The sequence below is a fragment of the Apteryx mantelli genome, chromosome 1, assembly GCF_036417845.1.
Source record: "Apteryx mantelli isolate bAptMan1 chromosome 1, bAptMan1.hap1, whole genome shotgun sequence".
Taxonomy (NCBI): domain Eukaryota; kingdom Metazoa; phylum Chordata; class Aves; order Apterygiformes; family Apterygidae; genus Apteryx; species Apteryx mantelli.
The window spans coordinates 62,291,543-62,314,342 of record NC_089978.1 but is presented as its reverse complement, the minus strand read 5'-3'; positions in this window follow the sequence as shown (position 1 = coordinate 62,314,342).

The window sequence follows — 22,800 nt, the reverse complement described above, 5'->3', positions numbered from 1 at the left end:
CCTCTGCCCACTCTGGTTCCTCTCTCCTTCCCCTTCTGGAGCAGAGGTGTCTGTGGGTCTCTTGACCAGCAGCAGGCAGCTGGGGGCACCGAGCCGCATGCAACCTCCGCAACACCTGGAAGGCAGCACTGGGGACAAGACCCCTATTTCAGCCTCTGGAACTGGGAGCTGGTGCCTCCACCCGCAGCCAAGGGGTCAAGCTCCTTGCTATCACCAACAGAAAGGTGTCACATCTCATTGGGCAGTTCTGCAAAAACAAGGAGAGCTCAGTAGCTAATGGGCTCTAAAAACCTGTCCCCATGGCTCCAAGAGAAGGAGCTCACAGAAGCTGGAAATACATTCTGGAGGCAAATACAACAGAGGAAGGTGCAAACAAACAGAGGAAGACAGTCCTTCTCACACAGGGAAATGAAGTCAGCACCTTTAGCACACCCCTATCAGGAAATTAAACAATTCGTAAAGAGGTCTGCTTTACTACTTCTCCCCAGAGCTAGCATAGTAGTCCAACACCTCAGTCCCCTCTCCTGGTACCTGCTGTACCTGCATGAACCTCCACACACCTCCACCTTGGGCATTGCCTCCCATCACTTTTCCCACAAGAGCAAAATCCCACCACCTGCTTTTGGTCACATCTTCAAAAAATCATTCCAAGCTCTTACTAAAATCCATTTGGAATAGATTTTGTAGGCAGGAAAAAAAAAAAAGATTTTTGAGATAAAAACGCATGTACGATCACATTAGCACCTCAAAACCCAGCTCACTGCCCAGGACTCCTTTGAGCTAGACAGGATGCAAACAGAATAAAATATTGTCGTCACAGAGACTTACAATTCTTTGAGCATTAGCTTAAAAAAGTTAAGAAGTCTGGTAGATGGTGTTTTATATTCACTTTGTGCTGTATAGACAGACCAAAGAAGGTATGAGAAGTGGACAGTCAAGTTGGTTCCTTGATCCTTTGGAAGTCAGTTGATCCTTTTATTGTATCCTGAGACTACCAAATAGATACACCAGTGTTAGTGATGTGATTTAAAATTGTTTTACAATGACAGTTTTAAATTACAAGGCTGATATTATAGTACATCCTGTGGAAGCAAAGTCTATGGAAGTAAAACCCAGCATGTCTAACTGACATGCAAAAATCTGCCTAAATTTTAGGTATCTGAACCTCACAGGGGAAAAGAAAGCTTTCCTTTTAAAGTTAATGGAGAGTGGTAGGTGTCTCTGAAGACACTTAGAAGGAGATGCAGCCCCACTAAGTTAGATATTTATCTTTCTTCATTAACTGCAGAGACTTTATATGAAATGCCAGATGACTCCATCTATTTAGAATACAGTCTACATAGTCTTCTTTGAAGATACGGACCTAATAAAGTATGACCAGCTCTTCTTAAAAAAGGAAATGATAACCATGGTGTCCCACTTTCCCATCTTGTACATACTAACATAGTGATGAGAATGCTTGCTCAGCAGCACAACCTAGATAGTGGACCCTCTTAAATCCAGGGAAGTTTATCTCTGTCTTTCCCAGGAAAATATCCTAACAACCTGCTTCTGGTGTACTAAGTAGGGAAGAAAATTTCCACCCTTTCTTCTGAGGTGAGAAGGTTAGACTACCAAGAGAAAAAGGACAAACATGGGGTTTCTTACATTGGATACTGGCACCCAGGCATTTTTAAGGTGAATTCTATCATGTTGATACACTTTCCCCCCTCTTTTCCTGGAAATAACACAGATATGTCATGTGATTTAGATTACTTGCTTTCTGCGTTGCAAGAAATAAACAAACTGCTGTAATTATGTGGTCTGCCATGCCAAGAAGTTGCCAAAATATATGATTTGGCTAAAACTGAAGACTTTAATGTAACCCCTGAGTTAGCTACTAGTAGAGATAGCTAACTTACCCTTGGGGGACTACTGTTTTCCACTTTGTAGTGATTCGTTATCTTCAAATTTATCAGATGGCTTTCTTCAAGTCTTACCAACTATCTGGAATGTAAGCACATATCTATCATACTGATCTGAGTTTTTTATAAAGCAGTATTTTCCACAGTAACTCAGTAAAGAACAAAATGAAATGGACACCCAGAGCAAAAAGTTATTTTCACAAGGGAGAAAAGTACCACCATTATTTTAAGGTTTTAGGTTTGGAGGTGCTTTCCTCCCTTTCTTCCTTCCTTTCCTTTCCTGAATAAAAGTCAGTTTGCCATAAAAGCCCCTTCTGTATGAGTTTGTGTGGATGGGTTTTACAGGTACTTTTGGAGGTGGGTGGAGAAAGAGTTACCCAAAAACAGCAGGCTGAGGAGAGGAAAAGTACATGCTGAGAGGGAGCGTGTGAACATCTCCTGAGAACTGATAAGCTCCATCAGCTGCTACTCCCCTCGAAGCCACAAAAACTGATAAACTCAGAACAGCAAGAGTTGGCCAAATTTGCAAAAAAGGCCACTAGTATGCTCCAGCCTCAGCACCAGGTTGAATAACTCGGACCACATCTGAGAAAGAGGTTGCTGCTACATGCAAAGACCGCAGAGTCATATGTACCCCTGAGGAACCAAAGCTCCTCGGAAGCCTGAGAGCCAGGAACTGTGGGTGAGTGTGGGAGTCAACAAATAGTTACCTGCTATTAATAATACCAGCTTGATGCTAACATAAGTAACAACTACAGTAATAAAAGGTGTTCTAATAAATATTGGCTGTGATCTGTGGCTCCCCCAACTCGATCCCTTATCCAAGAAAAGGGAATTTGCAAGTTTTCCATTCTATTTTTACATCGAGACTATCTTTTTTTCCCCCCAAATATAGTATTTGTTATCAACCTGCCATTTTTTAAGGTTTCTTAATTGCTATTTTAGGGTTTTAGTTGTTCATAATTATTCTTATCTATTTCTCTTTTACCTCACTGGTAAAATTGTAGATGTGGGGAAGGGAATGCATGTTGTCAAAGCATTAAATACTTTTATTTTGTTTTTCAGTGAAAAGTAATAAAATATTATTTTAAATTCATAAAAAAATGTCTCTGAAGAAGACCCAACACTTTTCAATCAGCTCTTCTAAGAGATATATGAGACACTTCCTTGAACTTACTGTGATATGATAGGAACAAATCAATACAACTGTGTAATAACCACATGTTCTGGGGAGAACAGAGGTAGCAAATGGATTATAAAAGCAACAGTCTTCTTTCCTCTAGGTTCACAGGCACCGTCTACCTATACATAAGCTCAGATTAATCTCTATTAGGAAATGAGTAAATAATGAGTTCACATTAGAAGCTTTTCTGTAAAATTGAGTCTTACTTCAGCAATCCTAAATATAAATCCGCATTGCTTGGTACCAATCTTGTCCTGCTCTATCTATGGTTAAGGCTTGTCTGTATATGGGAATTTAACTACAAGATAAAATAGTCCTTTATATAAATATCTTATGAGTCAGTCCCAACTGTAACTCTGAAGTGGTGAAGTTGTTAAGTAAATGCTGTTAAGAAAATGTAAAAGAAGCTATGACTTCTTCACAAGAAAATGCTTTTATGGCATTTAACATAAGAAAAATGCTTCAAAAAGGCAGTGTTAGACCCTCTGTCATGCTATACAATTGACTATTTGAAAACTAACAGCGTTTAAATAAGACGGAGATATGAGTCAACATGTCTGATATAGCTACCATGATGAATTTACGCCAGCCACACTGGGGCATCCTAAGATACTTTTGTAGATCAAATCTTTCAACCTTTTCATAAGAAGAGGAATGGATCTTCTATGAATATGGAAAATGAAATACCTTGTACATAAATTGTTTGTATCAGCAGATAAATCTTTTATTATCAGTTCATCAAACCTAGTCAATTATTCTATTATTAAAATTTGATAAATTATATAATTTTTAATCAGTTGAATTCATGTTTATAATGATGACTTGTGAAAACTGATTTATAGTTCTCACTATGAATTAAAAAAAAATATATAACAAATTAAAAGTCACACCATGTTTCTAAGGATGTTCTGCTATTTCTTTCTTAGTTGGTGGTACTTCCTGGGAATATAATCTATGTCTTATTTATTTTTGTCACAGAAGAGTTTATTTCTTTAAAGCATCCTCAAAATTAGATTGCCTGTGGAGCAAGCCAATTTTATCAGCAGTTAAAAAAGGCATTTTTTAGCTTTAAAAATATACTCGGTAATGTTTTTTTATGGGCCATATGTTAAAATGTAGCTATGTTCTGAGAAGTGATCATCATGTACAACTGCTTTCATGGGATTCTAATTTTTATTGTTCCTCAATGATTTCAATTCACATCTGTCAATTTACAACCAAATCGTGATTGTCAGTTATGCAAATGTAAGTGCTGGAGGACAGGCTATGTTTCTTATATATTCCTGGCTTGGAACATAATCACCATCAGCAACAAATTTTATTTCAGTTTCACTGAGCTTCTGTAGATGTTCCTGGATACCATCATTGAATTATCTTATAAATTGCCAATAGCCCAAAACTCAGAACAGAGCCTTGTTCCTCTGTAGCTTCACCTCGTCTGCATTGCTAACAACAGTGGAAAGCTTATAAGCATTTACTTTTGATCTCATGGTTTTACATAACTCCGAATTAACACTGAAAACAGATCTGTGGCTGATGAAGGTCCTGGCGTTGCAATAGTCCAGAATTGGATGAAGCTCACACAAACCTCACTGAAGTTGGCAAGACATTGCACGGAGGAAAGGTCTGTCCACACAAATCACACTGTGCAGAGCCTCAGTACCTGAACTGCAAGGAGCACAGTGACCTGGGCCAGGGCTCACTGAACAGGAGAGTAGAAGGGCAAAAAAAAGCATGACCTTGATGTTTATATATTGAGCTGGAAAGGAAGGAAACTGAGAAGCTTAAACTTTCATATTTATTTGGGGGGAAACATGAAGTCCTACTACATTTTCCAGAGAAACTGAAGAATGGATCAAACTTAAAACATCTGCTTCTTTAGAAATGGAAACTGAGCAGAAAGTCAGTGAAACAATGAAAAAGAGGTGTGTGCACAGGCAAGTCCCATGCAAACTGGTCTCTGTTACAGGAGAAGAAATGAGGTGCCTGAGTGTTGACTGTTGTATGCCAGGGTCAGCACAGTGATTTACTCAGACTAACCTACTCAGTGGTATAATTGCCGTTGTACGTGCAAGTTGTGTAGCATATTTTAGCCAACTGGCCACACTCAGGCAAAAAGTAATAGATAAGGAATGAGAAGTGCTGGGAATTAGGAAGTGTGGCTATCCGAATTATGGCTTGGGCCACTGTGGGTCTGTTCTTAAAAAGCACTTACATTCATTTGGAAGCCATGCACTTTATGGCAACAACATGCAATTTCTTAAATGGAAAAAATACCAAAGATAGTTAACTTTCTTTAATGCAGTTTAGATCTGGAGACAAGTACTGCCATCACCATGGCACCAAACAGCTTTCTGTAGAGTACTGCTTATGTTCCCTAAAACATAACCCTGGGGAAATCTGACCTAGGTTGCCAGAAATGTTCAGTCTGAAAGAAATGATTTCCAATGTATTTCTTTGCATATGAAATGCATGTCCCTTTGGTCAGTATCATGCCCTAGTCTAAGGGATGAGAAATGAGAATTCAGTTCTCGTGTTTTTTTCTAGGAGGGAAACTTAGGCCTTGTAAATATGGCTTCTTAAATTTAAAGCACCTGGGCTGTGGCCCAGGAGCTGCTGGGTTCAGCTAGTAGGTAAAGTGGCATTCATTTACTAAGATTACTTAATTTGTAAATGTTTACCAGAGAAAATGGTAGATCCACACAATAGCTGGTGAGTAGTACTGTTTCTCTGATCTGAATCTCTGCTGACGCCAGAGAAAGGACTATTTATCTATGAAGATCCCTCCTGTCTCAGAAGTACGTGGTCATCTCTCATGAAACCCTGAGAAAGAAGCAGGGACAGAAGGTATCACTCTAGAGAAGTCAAACAGCTCTCTTCATACCCGACAGTCCTCTAATGCATATGAGTAGGAGCTTTCCTTCTCTACATACCCAAAAAACTAAAGGGAACACAGAATAACTGCTGGCTGCTGTGGAAAATGGACTATTCACTCTATTTGGTGTGCTAGGGTGTGGATGATGTAGACCCGGGAAGAGACTTTTTAGTGTTTCCTTAGGACACCTCTGATAAACATGAAGAAACTCAGAATAAAAACCATGACCATGGATTCTTTATAGAGATCTGAGGGCCTTAAGGATTTAATGAGGAGTCAGTGAGAATAAAGTTAAGAAGAACCCTAAAGATAAAACCCTAAAAGACCTTATATGTTGTAAATATGACTATAATTGGCCCCAAAGTGGCATCCATACAGGACATGGAAAGACACAGACATCTGAATAGGATCTAAATAACTAGCATGTTGAGCAGAAGGATGCCTGAAGTTGAACTACTGAGTGCAGGGTTGTGAGATGTTAGTCAAGATGGAAATGCTGTATACTCAAATGCATCTTCAGTCTCATCATGCACATATCGGACATAGGTATCTCACCTTTGATCAGCTCAGAATCATGTCCTTAAAGAGTCCTTCAGTCTCTCTTTAAAACTGGGCAGGGCTTGCTGTAACCTTTTAAAACAGTTCCTGCTGCTCTTGCCTTTCTGTATGCTAAAGTAGTGGCCAGAGCAACTACTCAGGATGCAAATATTCTCCTTTCCTCAGGGGTTTCAAATCCCCATTTCCTACCTCCTTGGAAAGTTTCTTACTAGCAGTTATAGGCTATTCTAGGTGGAGGGTATGTGTATGCAGCAGATACCCTCCATTTCATCTGCTGAAGCTGTGAAGAAAGCATTTCAAGATTCATCGGCCAGGAAAAGGGAACATAACTCTCTTTTTTTCTGCTTGGATGGAAGTAGGGGGGAAGTTTGTACTCTGCACTGACTAAATAAAAAGTATTAAGTATCTACGGAGTGGGGACCAAAATTGACGTCTCAGGTCTCTGAAGACAGCGTGCCCAGCCACTGCCATGCACAACTCTTGCTGGCTTGGAAGGGTTTCCCCACAGGGAACTGTAACAGCCCAGAGTCAGCAGCAATGGCACATCCTTGGCATGTGGTGACCAAATCTACCCCAAAGGAGCCCATCAGAGAGAGCCTAGGAGGAAGAAAGCCTGCCTGGTCTTAGGCCTGACCCTGGTGTGACCATACTGGTGCCAGTCAAGGCAAAGCCTGTACAGAAGCAGAAATAGAGGATCCTTGAAAATTTTCCAGTTGAAAGCAATAATTGTAAAGTCCTTAAGCGTCTTAATATCAGGTAGCAACTAAGCAAGGACAGTGAAGAATTGCAACATCAGACTTCAGTGTTTTTCCCAATTTGCCTCATTCTTCTTGAATCTAAGAGAAGAAGCAAAGAACAGACACAGGTGGATATGCATGTAGATGAATAAAGCTGTCTCAGAGTGATATGGCTGCACATTAAGGGTCCCTGAGATCTTAATCCTGCTTCCAGGCATCCTCAGGGGAATCTCTGCAAGCTGCTTATGTGTGTGTAGGGGGAGGAAATGGTCCCCCCCAGCAGCAGAGAATGGAAAAGCAATAAAAAATTAAATTAGTTAAAATTAGTTTAAATAATGAGAAAGAATATAGAGGAGATGATCTCAGAGGCAGGTGCCCTTTTGAGAAAGTAGCTTTATTAGATTTTGATTTAATTTATTAAAGCTAGGTTGACAGTGTCCTTTTTTAATGCTGTGCAGAACATTATCTTCTGCTCTTGTCGATGGTCAATGACAAAAAACAGTGCATCTAGATTTGAGTGTGGCGTGAGGGAGGAACCTCAGGTTTTGTTCTGTTTTTTATCCTCTATCCATATTTTGGCCATATCTGGCAGCTGGTGCCTCCTAAATGGGCTTAACTGCAAAAAAGCCCTAAACCCTTCCAATTTCATGGTACCTGGTGGCAGCTAACTTGGAAATAACACAGTGAGACTTAGTTTTGGTGCCTAAATAGGCATAAAAGTGGTGCCTAAAAACTACATTTTTAGCAGCTATTTCAGTTAGAGATTTTCAGGTGTTTCTGGTTGGCTAATACTGCTCCTGAGCAAATAAATGAAAATTAACTGAATACTGTCCCTGAGCAAATATCTAAAAATAATAATAACAATATGGCTCAAATATCTCTAAATAGGATGATCAGACCATTATTATAAGCCATACCCTGCTTTTATTTATATTTCTAATAATGAATAACAACTCTAGTGACTTGATAGCTCAGATTATCAAGAGTGCAGATGGGAACAAAACTTGGGCTTTGTTCTCCAAAGCCATTCTCATTTAATAAACCTCTCTGTATTTTGTTCTACATTTCCATTACAGGCCACAGAATCATTCAATGTAATAGATATGCAAGATCTAAAATGTGCAGTAGATATATTGTCAGTCTCTCTTGTTATTTATTATTTACAGCATGTTTTTATTCATCTGCTGAACAAAAGTAGATCACTATGTGTTTTAATTTATTAAATACTAGACTGTTACCTCTAGGGCCCATGTTCCAATTACAGTGTAAAGCCTTTAACTGAAATGTGGTTGGTGATCTCTGTGCAAACTCTGTGCAGTACAGGTAGCTATTTGTAATTAACATGACCATGTAGTTGAAGAGTTAGTGAACTGTCCAGATCAGACCTGAAATTAATCATTTGGGTGGGGAAAGAATAAAAAATGTGAACAACTCATAGTGAATCTTTTTCTTTCATAAAAAAATGCAATTTAGAGAGCTATTCTAGAGTATCAGTTTGTCCAGCACAAGTATCAACTAGAAATCAATATGAAGAGAAAGACCTGAAGAAAGATGTCAAACACTTAATTTTCATCCTAAGGAAAGCTCCTCGATTGTAGCTGCTAATTTTTTATTGCTCTAACAAAACAGAATCCATTCCAGCTCCCTGCTTTTCAAAAAATATTGTTAAAAAAGGACTTGAGGCATAATTCTCATTCATATATATGCCTTACTCTTGCAATATACAAGATGTTAGAATGAGTGCAACTGTAAATTACTCCCAGATTAAATGCTTTCTTACATTAGAATGGCAACTAAGGGGGTGGGAGGTGTTACTGTAAATGAGGATACAAAATGCCTTTGGAAAAGCCTTGCTTTCTGTTGCTCTGTGGTCACTTACACTGCTTGTATAGTCACACCTGTGCAGAATGAACATAACTTAATGTTAAATCAGAGTTCTTGCCTTACCCAATCGCTTCCAACTCTTTGTAGAAATGATGACACAAGGAGAGAGGCAAGGGAGGATATGACTTCTGCATGGTTCAAATCTCTACCTTCAACAATGACAGTATTGAGAAAAGAGCTGGAAATACCAAATGTCAGAGGCACCATCACTAATATCAACCAGCAGAACACTATAGCTGAACTTGGATGGGGGAAAATAGAAAAGCAAATATGCTAACTGGAAAAACATGGAATAATGATCACAGGACTGGATAAAAAGCCCTCACACTAGCTGTGCTAAGCTACTGCTTTTGTTCCTCAACAAAGGGGCCATGTCAGAATTTTCAAGCTGGATACTTAAATCAACATTGTCACATAGCAATCTAAATAAATGTCCCAATTTTCAGATTGATGTACTGTTGCAGCTTTTTTTGGCTCCAGAATCTATGAATACTCAGCACCTCTGAAGATCAAGCTGTTTATGTGAGTGGTGATCATAGTAGAAAGTTAGATCAATGTAGCTTAACTTGCATGTGCAGAAACCTGCATATCCACACTTAGGGTATTTTTCATCAGTAGATGTCTGATCTACCAGTTATTTTACTCACTTTACTGCCAGTATCATAATTTTAAATTAACTAAACTATTATTCACTTTCCCTTTATTGCCATATCATACAGATGTAACAAAGGATTGAATTCAGGTTGCAGATTAAGACTTTCAAATGTAATCTCCATTACGGAGAGCTAGTCAATAGGGTTAATGGAATAAAGAACGTTTTACAGCTGACCTGATGCAAAAGTGTCTGATTTAGGGTGAGCTGAAAAACTCTAGACTAGTCTTTTTTAGTGTCCATTGACTGTGCTGAGGAAATCTCCACTGATTATAATGGGAACAGAGACACCTATATCATGTGTAGACACATAAAGGCTGTGTGCAGATACACATAGACACCTACATTTAGGCTGTTTAAACTGGGAACTGAAATCCGCTCACTTTGTCTATCATGAGGCATCAAAATCTGAATTTAGGCTTGAATAGTCACTTTATACATCCATTGTAAAGTAATTGCATTCCAAGTTTAAAAAATCTTGAATCTTATTACAGTTGTCTTCAGCAACACTCATCTGTTAATAAGATCTCAGAACCAGAGCATATGGAAAACTTTCACAGTGCAGCTAAAGCACAAAGAACCACTTCAGAGCTAAAGAATGAACAGTTTTCCTGGTGCAGTCTCTGCCAAGAAAAGATTTTTCCTTTACATAGGCAGGAACACAAAGTGAAGTGGGTCACCTGGGAGGGCAGATTTCCAAATCCCAGTTTTGCTTCAGTCGCACAGTGCAGTTGCCTGTCAAGGTACCCAAGCAAAATCTGAATGAGTTCTCTCTTGGGTAAGCCTTGGTTACTTTCATGGTCAGAAAACAAACAAACAAAATACATAAATATCTTTGTTCTTCTTGGTCACTACTACTGTGGAAATGGTTAGTGATAATTAAATTTGGCACATAAAGAGCTCTCACTGAAAAAAACCCCTCATAGCACTGCCTCTGCTTAATAAGCTTTTGAATTCCCTTTTATCCTTTTTGTTTTTGTCTTATTTACTCAGGCTACTCACAAACTGTTGTTTTATAGCATCTGACATATGCATAGTCTACAACAGAGAAAAAGCTTCAGTCAGTGACCTTAGCATTGTGACCTTGAGCCAAGTCCTCAAAGTATTGATTTCAGCAGAAAATACCTAAATATCTTCAGTGGTTGGCTTTAGCCCCTAACCATAGTCATGGGAAGAGTGGGAAAGAAAAGTAGTGTTAATGGCTTCTTTCAGCATGCAATTCAGTGGATACTTCTTTTACTTTTTTGTCCAAATACTCACAAAAACACCTTCACAGAAATTTCTCATGGTTCGTTAGGGCCACACCAGGAAGGACAATATCAGAGATTGTGCTGGGAGAAAGACAGAAAGATCTCCTTTTTTCCTTACAAGGACAAATTAGCACAGAGCACTCACTACAATCTGTGTGGCTTACTCTCTTGAAAGAGGAACTTCACCAGCTGTCCAATACAGTTCTGCATTTGTAGATGTGCCCTTGGCTGCACAGCTCTCCTACTGATCTTCTATTCCATGAGCAGGAGGGAGACAGTGAACCTCTCTGTGAAGTAGGATTTGACCTTGGTTGACTTTGCAATTTGGGTAGAAGAGAGAGCATTTTAAGTAGGTCCATCAGCCTAAAGAAAGGGAACGATGAATTGTTGAGACACCAAGGGCAGGTGGACACCAATTGTTGGTGGACACCAAGTTAAGCCTGAGGCAGCAATGTGCCCTTGTGGCCAAGAAGGCCAATGGTATCCTGGGGTGCATCAGGAAGAGTGTTGCCAGCAGGCCGAGGGAGGTGATCCTGCCCCTCTACTCAGCCCTGGTGAGGCCACATCTAGAGTACTGCGTCCAGTTCTGGGCTCCCCAGTACAAGAGGGATGTGGTACTGCTGGAGCAAGTCCAGCGAAGGGCTACAAAGATGATTAGGGGACTGGAGCATCTCTCTTACGAGGAAAGGCTGAGAGAGCTGGGCCTGTTTAGCCTGGAGAAGAGAAGGCTGAGAGGAGATCTTATCAACGTGTACAAGTATCTGAAGGGAGGGTGTCGAGAGGATGGGGTCAGACTCTTTTCAGTGGTGCCGAGAGACAGGACGCGAGGCAACGGGCGCAAACTGAAACACAGACAGTTCCATTTTAACATGAGGAAAAACTTCTTCACTGTGAGGGTGCCAGAGCACTGGCACAGGTTGCCCAGAGAGGTTGTGGCGTCTCCTTCTCTGGAGATATTCAAAACCCGCCTGGACACGATCCTGTGCAACGTGCTCTAGGTGACCCTGCTTGAGCAGGGGGGTTGGACTAGATGATCTCCAGAGGTCCCTTCCAACCTCAACCATTCTGTGATTCTGTGATTCTGAGACCAAGAGGGAAAAGGAGAGAAGGCAGTAAGTGGAAAGATCCATATCAGGGAATAACCAGTAGGGTACAGTGAGGCATTGGCTAGAGAGAGATGATAAGAGATATTATCAGAGTAAAAAAAAAAGAGAGGGACTCTTATTTTACTTGGTTCTAAAATTTTTGATTCTGCAAACATCATATGGTTCAAGCATGGGCCTGGGAGCCTACAGCAGCTGCCCAGTAGGCTCCAGTTAGTGAGTAAAGGAAAGGAGAACAGGATCTGCTAATGCCTTCTGTTCCTGATGCTAAAGGGATCGGTCTTTGTCATGACTTGGGAAGAGCAAAGGAAGAATCATTATGTCCTTCCCTCACTTATGTTTAGTATCATGTTTTCTTCTGCTCACTGATATTTCAGCCCTCTGCCTATTCTGCACATTGCTCTTCAGGGCACTTAGACTTCCTCCTGTGCATGATGATCATTGTTTCAGAGAACATATGTGCTGACATGAAAATTCTGCAGATTAAGGAAAAGAGTCATTTGTGTCCAGCAGGTATTGCAACGTTTGCAAATTCCCCTGCTCTGCTTGGATGGATAATGCCTTTCTGCTCTTCTTTGGTGATCGCTCCTAATGTTCACAGTGCTGCATTGTTTACGCATTTCTCTGCTGTTTGTCTAAATAGCCTGACAGCCCACTGCACCACCTTTTGTGCCCACCACTTTAATTGGTGCAGCTGCTGCCTTAGGGTGCTCTGCTAAATGGCGCCAAGGCAAATATAAACAGTCTGCAAACGTGTTCAGGCTTGTCACCACTGTACTTCTCTTTATCTTGTCAGGAGCTGAGTCTTCGCTTTCTGTATCAATTACATTCTCATTTAGATCAACATATATTTTATCCTTCCTTCTTGTATCGTAGCATGAAGTATGAGATATCATGCTTTATTTATGCCTTCATCAGTGGCTGCCGGTTATCTACTGCAAGCATCTTTCAGATATATTGTTACTCCTATTGCTCAGGTCAGTGACAAAACACTACACTATCTTCTTTCTCCAGTAATTTGATTTCTTCACATCTTTCAAATACAATAAATATAAGCTGAGACACAAACATAAAAGCTTTTCAGAAGCTCTGCTGAAGCAGAATTATTTTGTTCCACTTAAGCCACTTGAAGCATTTTGCTGTCCTTCACTGACACAATTTTTAATTTAGCCACAAGAGCTCTAACACAAATGTTTCGCCCTTTAAGAACTATAAAAGTTTCACTAGTTAGTCTTCATAGCAGTTACACATATCTGAAATTAAATCAAGCAACTACAGATGCCAAACCTTTGTATCACCTAAACAACTTAGACTAAGCTATTTTTAAATCTCTCCTGTCCTAAAATCTGCAATATTTGCTTAGAACCAAAGTTAATTGCTCCTTCAATGCCATTGCCCTTAAGTCCTTGAGACAATTCTTGCAGTGCATTTGTTTTGTCTTAACCGTAATGGCCTTCGATATTTTTATATTTCTCAGATTACTACTCTTTGCCCTGTAGTACATGTTCTTGCACTTTATGAAATTCCTATTATTGAAGGTAAAAAAAAGAGGCGCAATCTGCATTTGCAAGCAGTGCTGGGACCAGGTCTGTTTAAAAATGAATGCCTTGTGCTCTAGTACCCACGGCTGTTTTTTTTTTCTATTATAACAATGATCTCACACTTGCTACAAATTATGGTCTTCGCAATGACTATAGAGCAAAACAAAGCAGTATTAGCCTAGTAATTTAATAAGGGATGTCGTCTAGTCCCATGTCATAACCAGACTGTTTTACAGCTGTTTGTATGTTGCAGAGTGGCCAGGGCTCTGCTCTCCAAAGTTTCGGTTAGCTGAGCCAGGCTTTGTGCTGAAGCCCGTCTGGAGTCTGTACCTGGGCAGTTCCCACAGGCACAGCCAGGAGACAGCTGCAGGCACAGAAGTTCAATCTGTGAATCCCTCACCTGTCACTAGTCCCTGGCCCCTGCTAAGTGGCTTAAAGGCAGTTGCTGCCATCTGATTGCCACAGGTTAGGTAGAAGTAAATCAGGCTGTAGGTACCTGCTTGGGCACGTTTGTCACAAGTCCGATGTGGGGAATTTTAATAGGCTTCCTGAAGACAAATCCTACATGGGAGCCTACAGAGATTCCTCCTGCATCCTATGTCTTCCCATTTGCCGGACTCTCTGCTCTGCTGGACCGTGTGTTTAGTCTCTCACTTGGAAAAAGTGGAGGATGTACATACCCCAAAGGATTGATACACGGTTACGTTCATTGGACTTCATATGTGTCAGGGGAGATATTCACACAGTTAAGACACTCAGGAGAATTTCTGTGCTTCTATGAACATCTCTCATCATGCTTTTTACAGATTGGTGAATGAATTCAACGTTGTCTAGCACAGGACAATATCTGAGGTGTCCCAGCCTGGCTGTTTCTTCCAAGTTAGCTTTTTTTATTCTTTCCTGCAAAGGTAGACTTAGTCCAGGAACAGTCTTTGTGTTTTACAGAGCCCAGCATCGTGAGGTCTTGATCCATGACTCAAGCTCTATGGCTTTACTACAGTAATAATAACAAATTGTTCAGCAAAGTGATCTTGGCACCTTTCTGCAAAGCATTTCACTGTGCTTCCAGTCCAAAAACAGAGTAACAGATCAAGGTTTCCGAGTGTCAGACCATTTATATAACACTCAGTCCACATCATCCTCGCATCCCTCCCACCACCTGGTTACTCTCGCATGAAAACTTACTATGCTGCATGGATACAACCAGATTCCTCCCACAGTTGCTCCTCCCAAACATCAGGACCTATTTAGACCCCTACTGAGCAGGCAGCTCAAGGGTCTGTTTCCTCCCATTTGACTAGGTCCTTCTTTCTCACACATTGCAATGCTGCTATGGAATAGCAGGCTGCAAATAGGACACAGATTATGGGGGTCTCCACTCATGCACATGAAAATATCCACTTGCTTTAGTAATCTAAAATAATCCCAGGGCCTCCATACATGCACCAGTACAGGGCACCAGTGCGCCACTAGTTTAGGGCACTATTCATTTTAGTTGCCCCAGGAGCTTCCTGCAGCTCTTTCATCTCCTAGAACAACAGGGAAATCCTGATATTCTACCTCTTTTTGAATGTACATAATTGGGGATTTGGCGAGCATCTGCTTTTGGGGAGTTTATAGAGTACTATTTCTTGCCTAGTCCACCTTCACTCTCAGAGCTATTCAGGGCTCATGCCTATTTCCCATTCCTTCCCTTCCTTTCTCAGATGAGAAATGTGACCCTTACAGTCCTACAGAAACTGGCACTGGACTAGAACAGGTGGATCAGCATGTTCTGATCTGCAAGATCATTGCATGTTCAAACTCACCCCTTTCATCTTCTCTGGATGTGTGCCCGTATGCCGAATCACTGGAGAATGACAAGTCCTTTCTCTTCCCTTTCCTACTAGGAGCAAGATGAAACTTCCAAAAAGGCTGGATACCTTTATCTCCATTGCTCTTGATACATGGGCACTTCTTTCTGATGTTCCTTCCATGAAATAGTCCAAAAATCTACCAGTAAGTATGATGAAGAATTGAGCCTAATCTACTGGTCCAGACACTACTCCCAGCATAGAAAAGGAAGAGAAGAGGATTTCAGAACTAGCTGCCTCTTAGAGTGGCAACAGCCTACAGCTGTAAACATGCAGTTTGTGGATACAGCCTGTGGATAAGACACCTAAACTTAATAATCTGCATGTAACTGTCAATCTGTGGGCTGTGTATCTCTCTGTAATCAATGGAGATGTAGAGGGTCTGTTCAGTTGCCCAGGCATCTGTCATTTGAGATGCTCTAGGATATATTGCATGGCTTCCACCTGTAGCTCCAGACGGACTTGAGTCTCCCATAGGTTTAGTACCATAGCTGCCATGCCTCATGCAGCAAAATATCCTAGGAAGTCTCAAATGGCTTTAGACATCTCAGTTTCAGCAGCCAAGTCAAGTTCAAGATCTCCATGGAGCATAAACATCTAGCTCACAGGTAGACATCTAAATGTAGGGGTCTTATTCTGCAAGCCAAAGCTCATTCTTAATCATTAAATGATAGCTACAGACTTTTCACTTTCTATACTATATGGGAATTACACAGACTTTATATTTTAGAAGACACAGGAGTTCATAGTTATGTGTAAACAGCTAATCTTGTTTAACTTACTATTGTAACTACTGTATACAGAAACTTCAAGTTGAGGGGGATATTCTGTCATCAGTCTTACTGACTAATATACAAGCTGCCTATACAGTAGGTGTGCTTTGACATCTTGGGAAAACTGTCTATTTTCAAAGGACTTCCAGAACAAGGTTTTACTAAATTTTTCTTGCATAAAATGGAGTCCTCTGTCACCACCACACCATGAAGATGGGTTACCTGGTATTTGGGTCTCCTCCACCACCATCACTCTGGCCTCCCAGATGGAGTCTCTAGGTAGGGACTTCTTTTCTCTGATCCAGAAGACAAGGACTCTTGGTGGTATGCTGTATAATTTACTGTAAGAAAGGGGCTTCTCTCTTGAAACCTGCGATCAGAAGTCTTCTTGGTACTGACTGCACAACCACAATACTTCACTGGTGCTTTCTTTCCTTCCCCCAAATGGGAACCTGAAATTCTTGTGGAAGGAACTGACCAAATATCACCTGTTGATTCTTCATTTCTCTTGACTTGAAAGAACTATGTAGATGACATTTTCTTCTCATCTTTGTAACAGGCGTCCCCATCTTTAATGTGTTTATCTCCTTCCAAGTAAATTCTTCTTATTCCATGGTCCAAAAAGAGATGGGAACACTTGAGGGGATATTCTCTTCTTTTTATGGAGGTCTTTTTTTGATTTGATCATTTGCACACTGTACGCAATAAAGTATGAAATTTATTTTTGCTCATGAATCTTCCCACTGTGATAAAATGCTTACATCTAGTTCAGTGTCAGTTAATGATAGACCATTTATAAATTAATTAAAGTGTTGAAAAGGATAATTTATACTTAGGCTAACTAGGTCTAAGTATATATTTTAAACTTTTTAAGGCTGTTATACATATTTCACCAGAGAAGAAAAGACTTGCTCTGTTTATTAACATTAGGTCAACTCTCCTTTCCAAAGGCTAATCTTTCCATGACTTTGAGTTTGCATAAAGAGATATTCTGAACAAATTCTTGCCCTTGCTCAGGTATTCCCCTGCAGTCTTGCCTTGTTTTGGGGACCTGCTTAAAGCATATTACCAGATAGGCTCAAATAGGCATGGCTCAAAGCATATTACCAGGTTTGTAAGGTCAATGTTAGTCTCAATAGAGATATGGAGTTTCTGCTTCTGCTTTAACTCCAGTAAACCTTAAATCACATACTACCATCACAATCATCCCCTTTGGTTCTGTAGCCACAATCCCTGACCTCTGAATGATGATCAGATGTTAAGAAGTTTTACTTTCATTTAAAAAGTAGGGAGCTACATGCTAGCCCAAGGGAGGTATATAAACCAATTACTCGGGTGGAAAGCTTGTCAATGACTTTTTGTTTTGTACAGAACACAGATTGTTCCCAACTGTATAATGTTGGCTCTTTCAGTCAAGGAAAGATAGACAGAGATCTCTGATATTTTGGGAAGACTCTAGATCAATTTTATGTTTGTAGGGAGCAGTGACATATGAGCAAACATGAATAGCACTAGGGCTGCTGCGAACTCCCAGCCAGCTGGCTGCAGGTGGCTGAGCCAGCTCTTCCTCCAAACAGTCTGTGCAACTTCTGGACACCAGGAAGGACAGTTTAGTAGCTCAACAGGCAGCAGAGCCAAGGGGACAAGAAAAGGGACCAAGCCACTCCTCAACACTGATTTCTTCTGTGACCTTTGACTCACTTCTAACCTTTCTTAAATTTTATCACTCAAGTTTTGTCTGTTTTTCTTTTTCCAAGCTTGGTTACCTAGAGGTAGACACCTACCCCATATACATAATATACTGCAAACTCCATAAACCACTTCTCACGATATAGCCCTTCATTTCTGTGCATTGTTCTTCATCTTCAGAAAATAAGATGACAATATTTAAATATCATGTAGACAGATCTGGCAGCCAAGCTGTTAATCTGTATGTATAAATACAAAATCCTACTGGAATCAACACAAAACTACTGGGAAATTTTCAGTTTCCAGCACTTCTATTAGTGTGCTGGCTAAATATTAGCTGCAAGAGTTTCCCAGATGTTGGTTATCAGACAGATATCTTCACAGGGAAGGAAGAGGCCACCCCCACCCTGCATTTTTCATGCTCTAGCCTTACACTTCTTGGAGCAGTGGCAGCTTCTGTGTCTTCAGGAGAAAACACCAACCTCTGACTGTGTCTGAATGAACATAAATGTGAACAGAAACGTCACAGGTGAAAATCATATTGAGGTACTTCACATTTTTAATCTGTTACTGGGAAAAGTCAATGGGGAAAGACTGGAATTTTGTCCAGAGAGGTAAAGGTGATCAAGGAGGTGGATGTAGAAGACTTTGGCAATGGGAAGCAGAACAGGAGAGGAGAGAAAGCTATTCCCTATCCCACTTCTATTACCTCAGTTTTCCCCTTTCACCTTCTTTTCAGCTACTCCTTCCTACCTCATCATCTTTTCTCTCATTTATTCATGCTCTCTGTCCCATCACTTCCAACCCCTTCCAGTATCTGCACAGTCCAGCAGAACATCAAAAGGGGAGAGGAGGAACGTGGGCTTCAGCCTCCAGCTCTGCCATGGCCACCAGACACCGGTGCAAGTGCATGGCTCCGCAGCTGGCTCTGTGCCACTGAGCCTCGATGGTGCAGCCCTCCCACAGAGGCTGTGCGGTGGCCGGCCAGGGAGGACAGGGGAGAGGGCAGCGCTCCCTGCGTGGGACTGTGCAGAGCAGAGCCTGGCAGAGCTCAGGAACTGCCCTGTCTGCCCGCGGACGCCCCAACCCAGCTGAGCAGCAGAGGCTTAGCGAGGCTGTTCTGGCGTGGCCTTGGCGGGTATTTGCAGCGCGTGGGAAGCCCAGTCATGGTGAACCCCAGCGCACTATGTACTGTCCTAGCATAAAGTAGCGTCTGCCCCTCTTGGGGGCATACCAGGACCCCACCGAAACACTTTTTGGGTATGAAGGCAGCAGGGACAGCGCCCGGGAACACGCACGTTTAGGTCGATTTATGCGGCCCCGTTGGCCCCGGCAACCCCTCGTCTCCTTCGCGCCCGCGGTAGGAGCACGCCGGACACAAGTGGGCCGCGGGGGCGGGGAGGCTCCCGGCGGGACCCGCAGGGGGACCCCTGGCGGGGGAAGGAGGGCAGCTCCGAGCAGGCCGCGGGGCAGCGGCGGGGCGCGGGCGGCCGGCACGGGGACGGCGGCGAGGGCAGGCGTGGGGGAGCTCCGCGCCGCTCCGCGCCGGGCCGCACGTGGCTACGTGACGGCGGGCCGGGCCGGCGGGGCAGCGCGCGGCTCCTCCTCCCCCGGCGCCCGCCGGCGACTGGGCGCCGAGGCTGCGGCGGGCGGTGCGGTGCGGTGCGGTGCGGCGCGGCGCGGCGCGCGGGGGGCGGGGGGGCGGCTGCCTCCGGCGCGGCGCGGCGGAGCGCGGCGGAGCGGGGCGCAGCGGCAGCCGGGGCCGGGAGGCGAGCGGCCCGCGCGGGCGAGGGCGGGCGGCGCCGCGGGGCGGCGGGGACTGCAGGGCAGCGGCGGGGGCTGCGGGCGGGGTCCGCGCCCGCGGCCGGCAGCGGTCTCTCCGCCTCAGCCACGCTTCGCTGGGGTGCTGGTGGTGCGCTCTCCCGCCTCGGCGCTGCACAATGGCAGTCGTGCAGTAGGATGGATCCTGCCGTGGCTTTTGTTCTGCAGATCCACCCATCCTCCTAGCAGTCAAGTACCAGGCTATGGTTCTCTCTTCGGGGATCGTCGGTGTTTTGCCGGTGTCTCTGATGAGGTTTTGGCCTCGGCTGGGATTTCACTACCGTACTTTTCGTTTAGCTTCATGCTGAAAAAGGGATTTTTCTTCCTCTCTCCACGCTTTTGGTTATAATCCAGTGTTGATCTAGGGGGAATAACCATTCAGCCTGGCTGAAAAAAGCATCCATTGAAAAGTCTCAAAGAAATATACCACGTGAGGAAAAAAACTGGGAGAAGATCGGAATATAATCATTTTTTCTATGATAAAACTGGTGCCCCTCTTCAGGAGAACTGGTCTCAATTTATTATTATGCAACCACAAGGATCTCTTCTTTCTCAGGGTGTATAAGCTGCTGGATTGCTTTTCGCCCAAATCAATGTGGTTTCTTTGGAACATTTTCAGCAAAGGATCGCATATGCTGCAGTGTCTTTGTGGCAAGAGTCTTAAGAAAAACAAGAACCAAACTGGTAAGCAATCCATTGCATTGCGTTGTTTTTCTTTTATGCTACCCTGTCTGTTGCTCGCCGAGGTAGATCTGCAATTCTGCTCTGGGGAGAAGGGGGAAATATAACGAGGCCAGCACGGACATGCATGTGCTTACGTGTATGAATAAGCAAGGAGCAGTTTGGATTAGCTTTGGCCACTGTCACCACAGGAAAAAAAAAATTAAAGGCGACCCCAGCCCAGTCTGCATCTCCTAGTTTCTATGTGCTATTTCCAAGGAGAAAACTTTTATATCGCTACCCTTTTGAAGGAGAAGCCGGTAGGGCTGTGCTCAGCCCACCCTCTCCCGTCCCTGATCCGACCCCTCCATGCACACCCCCAGAGGGGCAGGCAGTTTGGGGAAGAGAAGCCCGGGTCTCCCGTGCTCGTGTGAGCCGGCCTTGCCTGCGGTGGATGAGTGTGCTGGGGCTCCGGTCCTGCACAGCACTTTCTGATTAGCTTGCAAAATATATGCCCCCTCCCCCCCAACACACACACACCTCGCTCGGCTTTCTGAAGTCAAGCCCGGCACCCCCCGGCCCGGGGCTCCCCATTAGCACTCACGCCCCCATGACTCTAGGTCGGGAGGGTGGAGGGCGCTAAGGAAAGGGGATGGACACCTTCCTGGGGCTTGTGCCTAGACGGCAACTAAACTAGGTATGGCCAAGCAGCAGCACCGGCTGGGCGGCTGCGTGTCCCCCGCCTCTCCCTGCCGGGATGACCCGTCCGTGCACACGCGGGTGTCTGTGTGAGCGTCTCCATGTCTGCCTTACAACGAGGATCATGCGCTTCGGTTCAGCCCGGCTCCAACGGGGAAACTTGCAGTACATTACATAAGAAATGCAAATGTAGGTGCTCTGGGCCGCCCGATCCCCGGGGGTCGCGCCGCTGCTGCTGCGTCCCTCTCGCTCCGGGCGGCCGGCCGGCGAGGTGGGAGAGAGGCGATGCTCCCCGGGCGTGCGAGCCGGGAGCTTTTCAGGGAAATACCGGCCCTCCCCGCCCCCTCACACCGGGCTTTGGTCGTCGTCGTGTCCCCCCCGCCGCCGGCCGGCAGGTTGTCCGCAAGCACTTGCGTGCTTGGGGAGGCGAGAGCTGCCGGAGCCCGGGCTGTGTGGGGAGGGATGCTCTGCCTGTGTGTGTGTGTGTGTGCGCGCCGGCTGCCCTGCAGTGGCAGCTCCCGAGCAGGAGGCTCCTGACGCTGGCACTGCAGTGTAGTAGATCATAGGCTCTCGTTGCCTCTCTGACACCCCAACATCAACAAGCAGCAGCCTTGGCCGCCCGCGCCCTACTTCGGCCCGGGCAGCCGGCTGCTGCTTCGCCCAGCTCGGGGCCGGTGCAAAGAGTGAAGGTGGACACCTCGGCAGATTTTTTTTTCCTCCTTCTCCCCCCCACCCCCCCGCAAGCTCCCCCCGCTTCCATTTGCCAGCTCGGCTCGCTCCTTCCCCCCCATCGCTGCCGCTGCAGCAAAGAGCAGCCACTTCTCAGCATACCAAAGAGGCCGAAATGCCTCCGCGGGAGGCTGGGCAGCGGCCGCGGCGCTCAGCCTCCGCCAAAGTGCCCCTTTGCGCTGCAGCCAGGCAGCCTTGCCGGGGGGCAGCTCCCAAACCGTGGGTCACCCACCACCTCGGGGTGGCCCGCTCCCCCTGCTCGGGCAGTGCACCGGGCCGCCACCGCGGAGCGGGGGGGTGCCCTGCCCGCCCGCCGCTGCCATCTGCCGGCCCCCCCCTGCGGGACGGTGGGCACCAGCGCCGCGCTGCCCCCGAGCAGTGGGGCAGCTGGTGCCGACGGCTGGTTTCTAGACCTTTCAGTTCGCATCCCGAGCCACAGAGCAGCACCGCCAGCCCGAAACGCGGGGATTTCGGAGGGGTGGCCCCGGGGGATCCCTGAGGCCCGCAGCGCGCCCCCCCCCCCGCAGGGAGCTCGCCCCCTCCGCAAGGGAGGAGCGGGCCAGCACCGCCCGCCGCCGTGCCTGCGGCGGGGCCGTCGGGGCTGGCGGCCGGGCCCCCCTCGGCCGCCGCGCCGAGGGGTCGCGCGTGGGAGGCCCGCGGGTGGGGGCGGCTGGCGGCTCCGGGGGCCGCTGCCCGGGAGCCCCCGGCCGCCCAGGGGCAGCCGGCGAGGGGGCAGAGGCCTGGGTGCCCCGGGCACGAGGGTGGTGGGGCACAGCTCGCCCTCTCTCTGCTCTCATCCGACGGGAATGCGGCAAAGGGGAGAGGAAGCAAGACCAGACCACATGCCTCATGCTAAAATCCCTTTCCAGAGTAGCATTTAAGCAATGAT